Source organism: Lepisosteus platostomus, chromosome 3 (genome assembly GCF_059453375.1).
Source record: "Lepisosteus platostomus isolate fLepPlt1 chromosome 3, fLepPlt1.hap1, whole genome shotgun sequence".
Taxonomy (NCBI): domain Eukaryota; kingdom Metazoa; phylum Chordata; class Actinopteri; order Semionotiformes; family Lepisosteidae; genus Lepisosteus; species Lepisosteus platostomus.
This window is the reverse complement of record NC_142613.1, coordinates 13178012-13186332: the sequence shown is the minus strand read 5'-3', so window position 1 is coordinate 13186332 and position 8321 is coordinate 13178012.

The following is an 8321-nucleotide window of genomic DNA, read 5'->3' as shown; positions in this document are numbered from 1 at the left end:
ATAAATATTAATTGTGATTCGTACGGAAATACGCACGGTCTCCCAGATTAATTTCTTTCACTTTGCGAAACCAATATTCACATAGCTGATCTCCCGATGATGGATCAGTGTCCTGAAATTGGCCAAGGCATCAGCTTTCAGTATCAGATAATGTGACGGGGCAGCCCGTTCCACACTCCCACAACCCTTTGTGTAAAGAAGTACCTCCTGTTCTCGGTTTTGAAAGCCTTTTCCCCCTGGCAAAGTGAAATCGGTCCTAGGATCATATCTTTTTTATTCTTGAAATTCATTTTCTGCTCACCGTTTGCATCCAAGATCTGGAATGCAAGCCGCAGTTTAAAATGTGGCAGCGAGTTCCTGAGTCACACAGCTGTTTACAGCTGTTCCTTGGATTTCCTTCCTTTTCCTGTACCAGACAGGTACAGACTCCATCCAGGATGGCCACCCTGCCAGAGGGAGTTCATACCCATTTTTGCAGGTGCTCAGCTAATAGATGAATAATGCAGATATTTAAATAATCCATAATTAAGCGCAGTAAATATTGTAGCTAGTGAATAAAAATAATAATAATCCTAATAATTAACTTTATTTATAGAGCACCCTTCATACAAATGGCAGCTCAAAGTGCTTTACAAACCAAGCTTAAAAATAAAATCTTAAAATTAAGAGATATACTTTCAAGTTGTAAAGGAGAACACAGTAATACAGTAAAGCAACATAAATGTCAATTTATGCTTGAAAAAGAAATAAAAATGAGGGCAATTGTAATAAAATAAGAAGAATCAAAGATCAATAAAAAAGAAAGATCAATCGAAAGAACAAAGGACCATTTAAACTAAAAGCTACATTAAAAAGATTTTTTTAAAGCAGTGTACCGAGCCTGACTGCCTAATAAAAAGTGGTAGTGAGTTCAATAATTTAGAAGCAGAAAAACAGAAAGCAGCCTCTCCACTGCTGCTTGATAATGATAATGATATTATCCCCCATCCATTTTCTAACGGCTTCATCCCATTCAGGGCCGTGGGCCCAAGGTGGGGTACAGTCCATCATAGGGCGCACTGATATAAATACAGACACACGCACACTCACATCTGGGCCAGTGTGCCCAGAATCCAGTGACCCTACCAGTATGTTTTTGGACTGTGGGAGGAAGCCCACGTGAACATGGGGAGAACATGCAAACTCCACACAGACAGTGCCCCAGGAATCAAACCCAGGGCCCCAGTGCCCTGAGGCTGGATTGCTAACCACTGCGCCACCATGCTGCCCGTCCGATGCCCTTATCAGCAGTAACATAAAACAGCAGGAACAGAGTCATGTGTGCAGAGTGACCAAGCTTAAACAATGACGCTATTCAGTACAAACTAGCAGTAATATGAGGCATTTTGGACCCATTTTGGTCCCCATCACGTCCAGCACTCACTTTTGTGAAAACCAGGCTCAAATGAAGTGGTTTCACCTAAAAATGAATAAAGAAAAAAAAACAAAAATTAAAATCCCCCTAAAAACAGTAATGGAAAAATTCCCCTATCCTGCAGCAAATGTCAGATGACAGGGAGAAACTGCCAGGGCACTTCTAATAATAACAACACAAGTCACACATGCTTTCTTGTCAGTAACACAGGCTCCACAATCACTACATTGTCTCCAGTCCCGCCAGCGCGGAGTTATCTCCCCCACAGCCTGCACCGAGAGGGACATGAAACAGACCCCCGCACGGCCACATCACGCAATGGATACTGCAGCAGGGGGACGTGACCTTGGACAGCTGAGAGAAATACCCCCTAGGGCTGGGAGACGGATTGGACTGGGGGAGACTGGGATTTAAGAGCTCTTTGCCATCTTTCCAGGCAGTATGGGGTGCGTCGTGGGGTGGGAATGGGTCGGTTTGTACCACCGGGGAAGGCCAGGAGGTTGTACTTCTAGTATCACTGCAGGCGGTAGCAGATTAGGGAGAAACATGTGCTCTTGCCATCTAGGGGAAAGGTCTGTACACTTTGTGTTCAGTAAAGAAAGACCATAACCTGCCACTTCAGTCTGTACAGTAAGGCCCTACCATAGGTATCTTCTGTCTGTTTAGTCTCTCAGACAGTTTAAGCCTCATTTAAAGTATTTCTGTGCAATAGCCACTGCCAGTGCAGCCCCACTGGTGGAGGAGAGAGGAGGTCAGACTGTAAAGAGTGGAACTTGTCACCACCTGCTGGTCCATTAACATCACTGATAGCAGCGACCTGGTTTCCCTGGAGGTGTCCTGTCCCAGTACTGACCAGGCCCAGCCTTGCCTAGCTCCCAAGAGCTGACTTGGTAACATCTTATCTGGATGTTGGCACATCCTGTAGCACACTGTCCCCATCACGTCCAGCAGCAGACTGGTGTTCCCTGGAGGTCTCCTGTCCCGGTGCTTGCTATGCAAGGGATAATTCTCCAAATATTGAAAGAACTGTTGAGACTTTCTCTTTATCCTTCAAGCCCTGTTACTGTGCAGTGGCTGGCTGCACATCAGCGCTGGCTTTCCTGTCTGTCTGCCTCCTGTCTTATTAGTTGCACCACGCTTCAGTCTGTGAGAACCGACATCTCTGTGCTTTTGAGTTGCAGGCTGACAGTCTGTGTGTTCCACTGCTGTCTGTTGGGGGTGTGTCCTGCTGGGTGGACCAATCAGACACTCCCCAAGATGGGCTGTGCCTTGGGGCACATGTCCGGGAAAAGCTCAAGCATCTTATGTGCTCAATGTCTCACAAGCTTTCGAGAGCAGCATCATTGTTTCAGCCATGTCGATGAAGCTCATTCTCCATCTCCTTTCAGTCTGAAAGACTGTGTGATAGGTGTGAGAGCATTATATGGTAAATTCCGACACGAATCCTTTTTCTTTTTCTTTTTCTTTGGTGTCAGGATCTGCAGGATGCACAAAGCCAAGGCATACAGGGTACTGGGGTGTTTGTGTCTGCTCCATTCCGTGTCTGGTGTTGTGTACGTGACTTCAGTGTCAAAGAAATGCAGAGATCTCTGGAGATATGTAACTGAAACTACACTCACTACTACTTGCAGATTGGGATGACTGTTTGCTTCCGGAAACGGTGTTGTATTAATTTAGCAGGGATCTGTAATAGCTTTCCTGGCCTGTGTTGCTATTCCCAGGATGTCTGTTTCTCTGAGCCACTGTGCTGATGTGCCAAGGGAACACATCGTTCACTGACAGCCCTGGTCCTGGGTGAGAGACCCTTGCGGCCTGGCCTGTGGGTTTTGCTACTACAGTATCATCTGTGTTCTAGGAGAAGAGTTTGTAATTGCTATCAACCCATTTAGAAAGAGAACAATCAGACACTGTGGGAGTGTGGGATTCAGGGTCATTCCTAATATTATATCACCTAATTTAACGTTCCTAATAGCTATCTTTTAAGAGCCAATTAGACAGAAATAAAGTAGCAAATTCCTAATTTGTTGGACAAGGTATTTAAGGTATTTTTGAAACCAAGGCCTGAGTGCAGAAAAAAGTATAAAAGAGCAAGCCTATCCCAGTTGGCATGAAAAGCAGCAAACACAGGGGTCTCCTGGGAGCGCAGGACTTAACTGATGGGTTTGCACAGCCTGGTGATATCCTTTCACCCCCCTGATGAGTGAGCATGTTATCTGTGCATCCTTCCCCTTGCTTCAGGCTGATGACGATTGATGGGCTTTCGCAGTAAATGGATCATGTGTTGCTGTTATTGGATAAGGCAGCCCCACTCCGGAGATGGAGAGCCGCAGAGTATCAGATGACGTGAGCTGCCCATAACTCTCCCATTTCTAAACCCTTGGAACAATTTCGCTTTGACCGCTGAAGCAGGAGTCGTGGTCAGCAGAGCACTTTGGTGATCGTGTGCAATGAACACGCCCACACCCTATTGCTCTCAGGGGCCTCAGATGGACATTCAACTCATTTAGTATGCTGGTAAAGATCACATGTCTCCAGACCCCCTCTCCCCTCTGCCCACGTGGCCTGCTGTTCCTATGCAACACTGTCAACCGCTGGGCGGTTCTGTAGAAAGCTGATGCAAAGGGCACTATATCCCTTATAGACCTCAATAAACGATTGATTGATTGGTTGATTGATATGTTATTGCTCCTCTGTGGCCCGATACTGAAGATTGGGCAAGACCGGGAGAAACCTGCTCGGATTCTATCCCTGGGAAGTGAACTCTCTATAGGGAAGAAGGGCTGGCAGATGCACACGATCCTGTGTTGTAGGAAGCAGGGGTGCACATAAAGGTGGTTAGTTTATTCAAACACACGTGTCACAACAATGATATCATGCGAAATCCTCAAAGGCATCAAAAAGGTCTACCTTGTGGACTTCTTCTGAGCAAACAGTGAAACACCAAGCAGAGGAAACACCAGTGGATACTACAGGGAAGACTGCGTAAAACCAAGAACAGGAGGCACGTCTTTACACCAAGGGATGTGGGAGTATGGAACAACCTTCTGTCAGGCCCACGGACTCACTCTACCCTGTGGGTCAAGACCAGGGGGTTTGTCCTTGGAAGCCTTTGTTGCAGCTCAACTAGCAAAGCACAGGAGTTACCTGGAGAAGGACACTTCCCTGGCACTACTGAGTCTCCTGCCCCTGCGGGGCACAAACCCTAAAACCCCTGGGCAGAGCTGTTGTAGTCCTCCCAGTGCTCCTGCAAGGCTAATTCCTCTGGAGAGGCTCCAAAGGCGACCCTAACTGGCCAGATAAGGTCAGATCTGAGAGGCAAGCTTTTAATAATAATAATAATAATAATAATAATAATAATAATAATAATAATAATTGCTTACATTTATATAGCACTTTTCTGGACACTCCACTCAAAGCGCTTTACAGGTAATGGGGACTCCTCTCCACCACCACCAATGTGCAGCCCCACCTGGATGATGCGACGGCAGCCATAGTGCGCCAGAACGCTCACCACACATCAGCTATCAGTGGGGAGGAGAGCAGAGTAATTAAGCCAATTTATAGAGGGGGATTGTTAGGAGGCCATGATTGATAAAGGCCGATGGGAAATTTGGCCAGGACACCGGGTTACACCCCTACTCTTTTCGAGAAACACCCTGGGATTTTTAATGACCACAGAGAGTCAGGACCTCGGTTTTACGTCTCATCCGAAGGACGGCGCCTGTTTACAGTATAGTGTCCCCGTCACTATACTGGGGCATTAGGACCCACATGAGCCGCAGGGTTAGCGCCCCCTGCTGGCCCCACTAACGCCTCTTCCAGCAGCAACCTTAGTTTTTCCCAGGAGGAAAGCAACAAACTCTTTATTTAGAAGCCTTATAGGGATCACAGATTTAAAGCAGAACAGGATTTATATGGCGATACTTAGGAGGGCTAAGCGAGCAGGGGAAAAGAGAAAACAATGAGCTTACCGATTACAGAGGTCTTCTCAAGCGGAAAAGGAAAAAAATAACAAAGCAACTTAAAGTACTGTAGAAAACTAAAAACGTATTCACTGTGCCACTAGTCTCCGATCTAACTCTACTTAAAAAAAACAAGAAGAAGTAAAAATCAAACTACGACTACTGCTTTCCTCTCTCTCGTCACTTCCTCAGACGGACAGAGCAAATTTTCCTTTTTATACAGTATTGTTCTCACAAGTCCATGTTTTTTTTTTCAGACAAAACCAAGAGCTCATGCTTCTTTTGAACCAGCACTGGGCTCTTCTAGCAGATTTCCGGTTCCCGGAGCTGACACTTTCTTTTGGCCATTTCAGGAAAACCTCAAGAATTCCTTCCGGTTGTGCTTTTCTAGCGTTGCTCTCGCGGTTCAGTGCAGCAGCAGGTGACACGGGGGGCCGAGGCAACTCCAACAGGTCCCTCTGGGCCACTAGCCAGCCGTGCTGGTGGAGCCCAGATCCTGGCTTCTTTCAAGACACCGCTGAATGAGATCCTGGGTTCGATGAGCTACTAATGGTCAAAGGGACTAGAATTATGGGATCACATCTAGATTCAAACTCATTTCTCTTCTGGACTTGTCTTCCAAGACTCCTGCTCTCAGTCATATGTTTTTGCGGAGGCACGGGGGAGACACCTGCTCTTAACATCGGATTGTTTAGGGACAGGCTGAAGGGAACGGGGATTAGGAAACGGAGAACTGTCACTCTGACTAATCCCAGCCCTTCACACCTTCAATCTGTTTGAGGCCTGTCACGATCATAATCCCTCCTCTTAGGGGCGCCCCGGCTCTTTCGTATTTCACCTGATTACTTCCACCTGTCCCCCTGTTTTGCCCCTCCTTATTTAAGCCTGGCGCTCTCGATATTCCGGGCTCAGCACTGGGAGATGGACGCCCAGAAGTCCGCCTACCAGCCGGTCCAGGAGAGACCCGATGGCATAGGCTTCATCACGGCATCCTGACTGTCTGAGTCCGGTGCTCGGAGTGCCTGGCCCCCTGTCTGTCAGCCCCCCTTCCCCTGATGTCCTTCTCCACTTACTTCCGGATTATACTGTTCCTACTGGGGCTGCTGCTGTCCCTCACAAAAAAAGGCCTGTGGGACGCCAGGAACACTCTCATCCGGCACAACATAGCGGACCTCAGAAGGAGGATGAACCACAACGTCACCAAATGGGGTTTCCCTACGGCAAGGGAGCGCTGGAGAGGATTTAGGGCCCTGTGCAGGACAATGGACAATAGCAAGTGGTAGGGCTTGGAGGGAGTCTCTTAATTGCGCAAATCCACCCCCACTTGCACAGCTTGATAACGGACAATCACCACTGGACAGAATGTTTTATTGCATGCAATGTTTATTTTGTGTGAGAATGTTTTTCCTTTTTGAGATGTCCATACGGAATAAAGAATATTTTGTAAAAAAAAGACCGTCTGCATAGGGTCCTGAAGTACGCTCCGAGGGAGCCTGGACCGGCTCCTGTGATGATGCACTCACTTGACACGTTTCTGCCGACCGCAAATCTACACCAAAACAAATACATCGGAATTTGTAACATAATCTGGGATTTAAAGAAAAAAGGGGGGCGGCGTTGTTCTGACACGACTGCTGGTTCAGACTGAACACTTCGGAAAGGGCACGGAAGGGGAGAGGGGAGGACCAGTGACATCCGGCAGGGTTCTGTGGAAACATGGGCGCGCCAGCGAGGCTGGGGGGTGTCCCAGGCAGCACAGGTTAGCGCCTGTTTGGAGCAGGAGAGACGTCACGTTGACAGATTCCAGAGGGTTTGATCAGAGCAGTTTGGGGAGTGGGCAGAGAGTGTGTGTGTGTGTGTGTGTGTGTGTGTCACAAGCACATATTTCCCTGGCCTTGGGAATGCAGCAGAAAATAACAAGGTCAGGAAAAAGTGAAGAAGAAGAAGACGTGATAAATGTTGGAAGAGTTTATATGTACAGTATATACTGTAGCAATATATATTATTACTGTGCATATCATTCATTACTCTGTACCTATGCCAGTTCAGATTTCTAGACAGAGGTGGAAAGGCAGATAGGAAGACAAAGACAGGCACAGATAGGAAGCTAAACAGATATTAAAAGGTGATTTGTACGTCCATCCATTTTCTAACCGTTTTCTAAGAGCCTGTCCCAGCATGCAATGGCCCTAAGGAAAGGATATATCCCAGACAGGGCACCAGTCATTTACAGGATATGTAGATTTGAACAGCCTAATTGATCTAACACTGGTAGTGTTTTCAAAAGAGCAGGTGATAAGGGTTTTTTTTTCTTTATTGAGTGGAGGGCTGGAGCCCAGAGCCGAAACCACGCACTGCTAGACACGGGACTCTCCTACTCTACTCCACGCCATCGAACACACACTGTAGGTAAAATCGTCTCTTTAATTATTCTGACCTTGCTGTTTATCGCATGTCAAGCAATAAATAAGCTAAATAATTACATTAGATAACTAAAACGCCGAATGAAGGAAGATTCCGCGATGTTGCTTTCAGGAAAGGTCTCCCAGTGAGTTGTTTCCGGTGAAGTCCTGCTGTCTTCGTTGGACCCTCGAAGCTGTGCTAAACCCCCTGCCGACAGTCCGAAATCCTTTTTCGGACTGTCATTTCCCTGTGCACGTCTCGGTACGCCACAGACAGCGTGCCTCCATCTCACCGGGCGTTTTCCAGGGGTCTAAGTTTGTTTCGGTAAGGACAGGACAAACTCGGGCAGAATTTTCCGGAACCAAGCGACGGACCGGACGGACTCCGCCATCGCGGGGTTTTCCCCAGCACCTGTTGTGCTATCTATCTGAAACAAAGGCCGCTACTTAGAACTATGGAATGGTTCTGGGAAACGACCTTTGATTGAAGAAGGCGAGGGTGGGGGGTGGAAAGGCGTTTATTGCTTATGTGCGCCTGTGCGT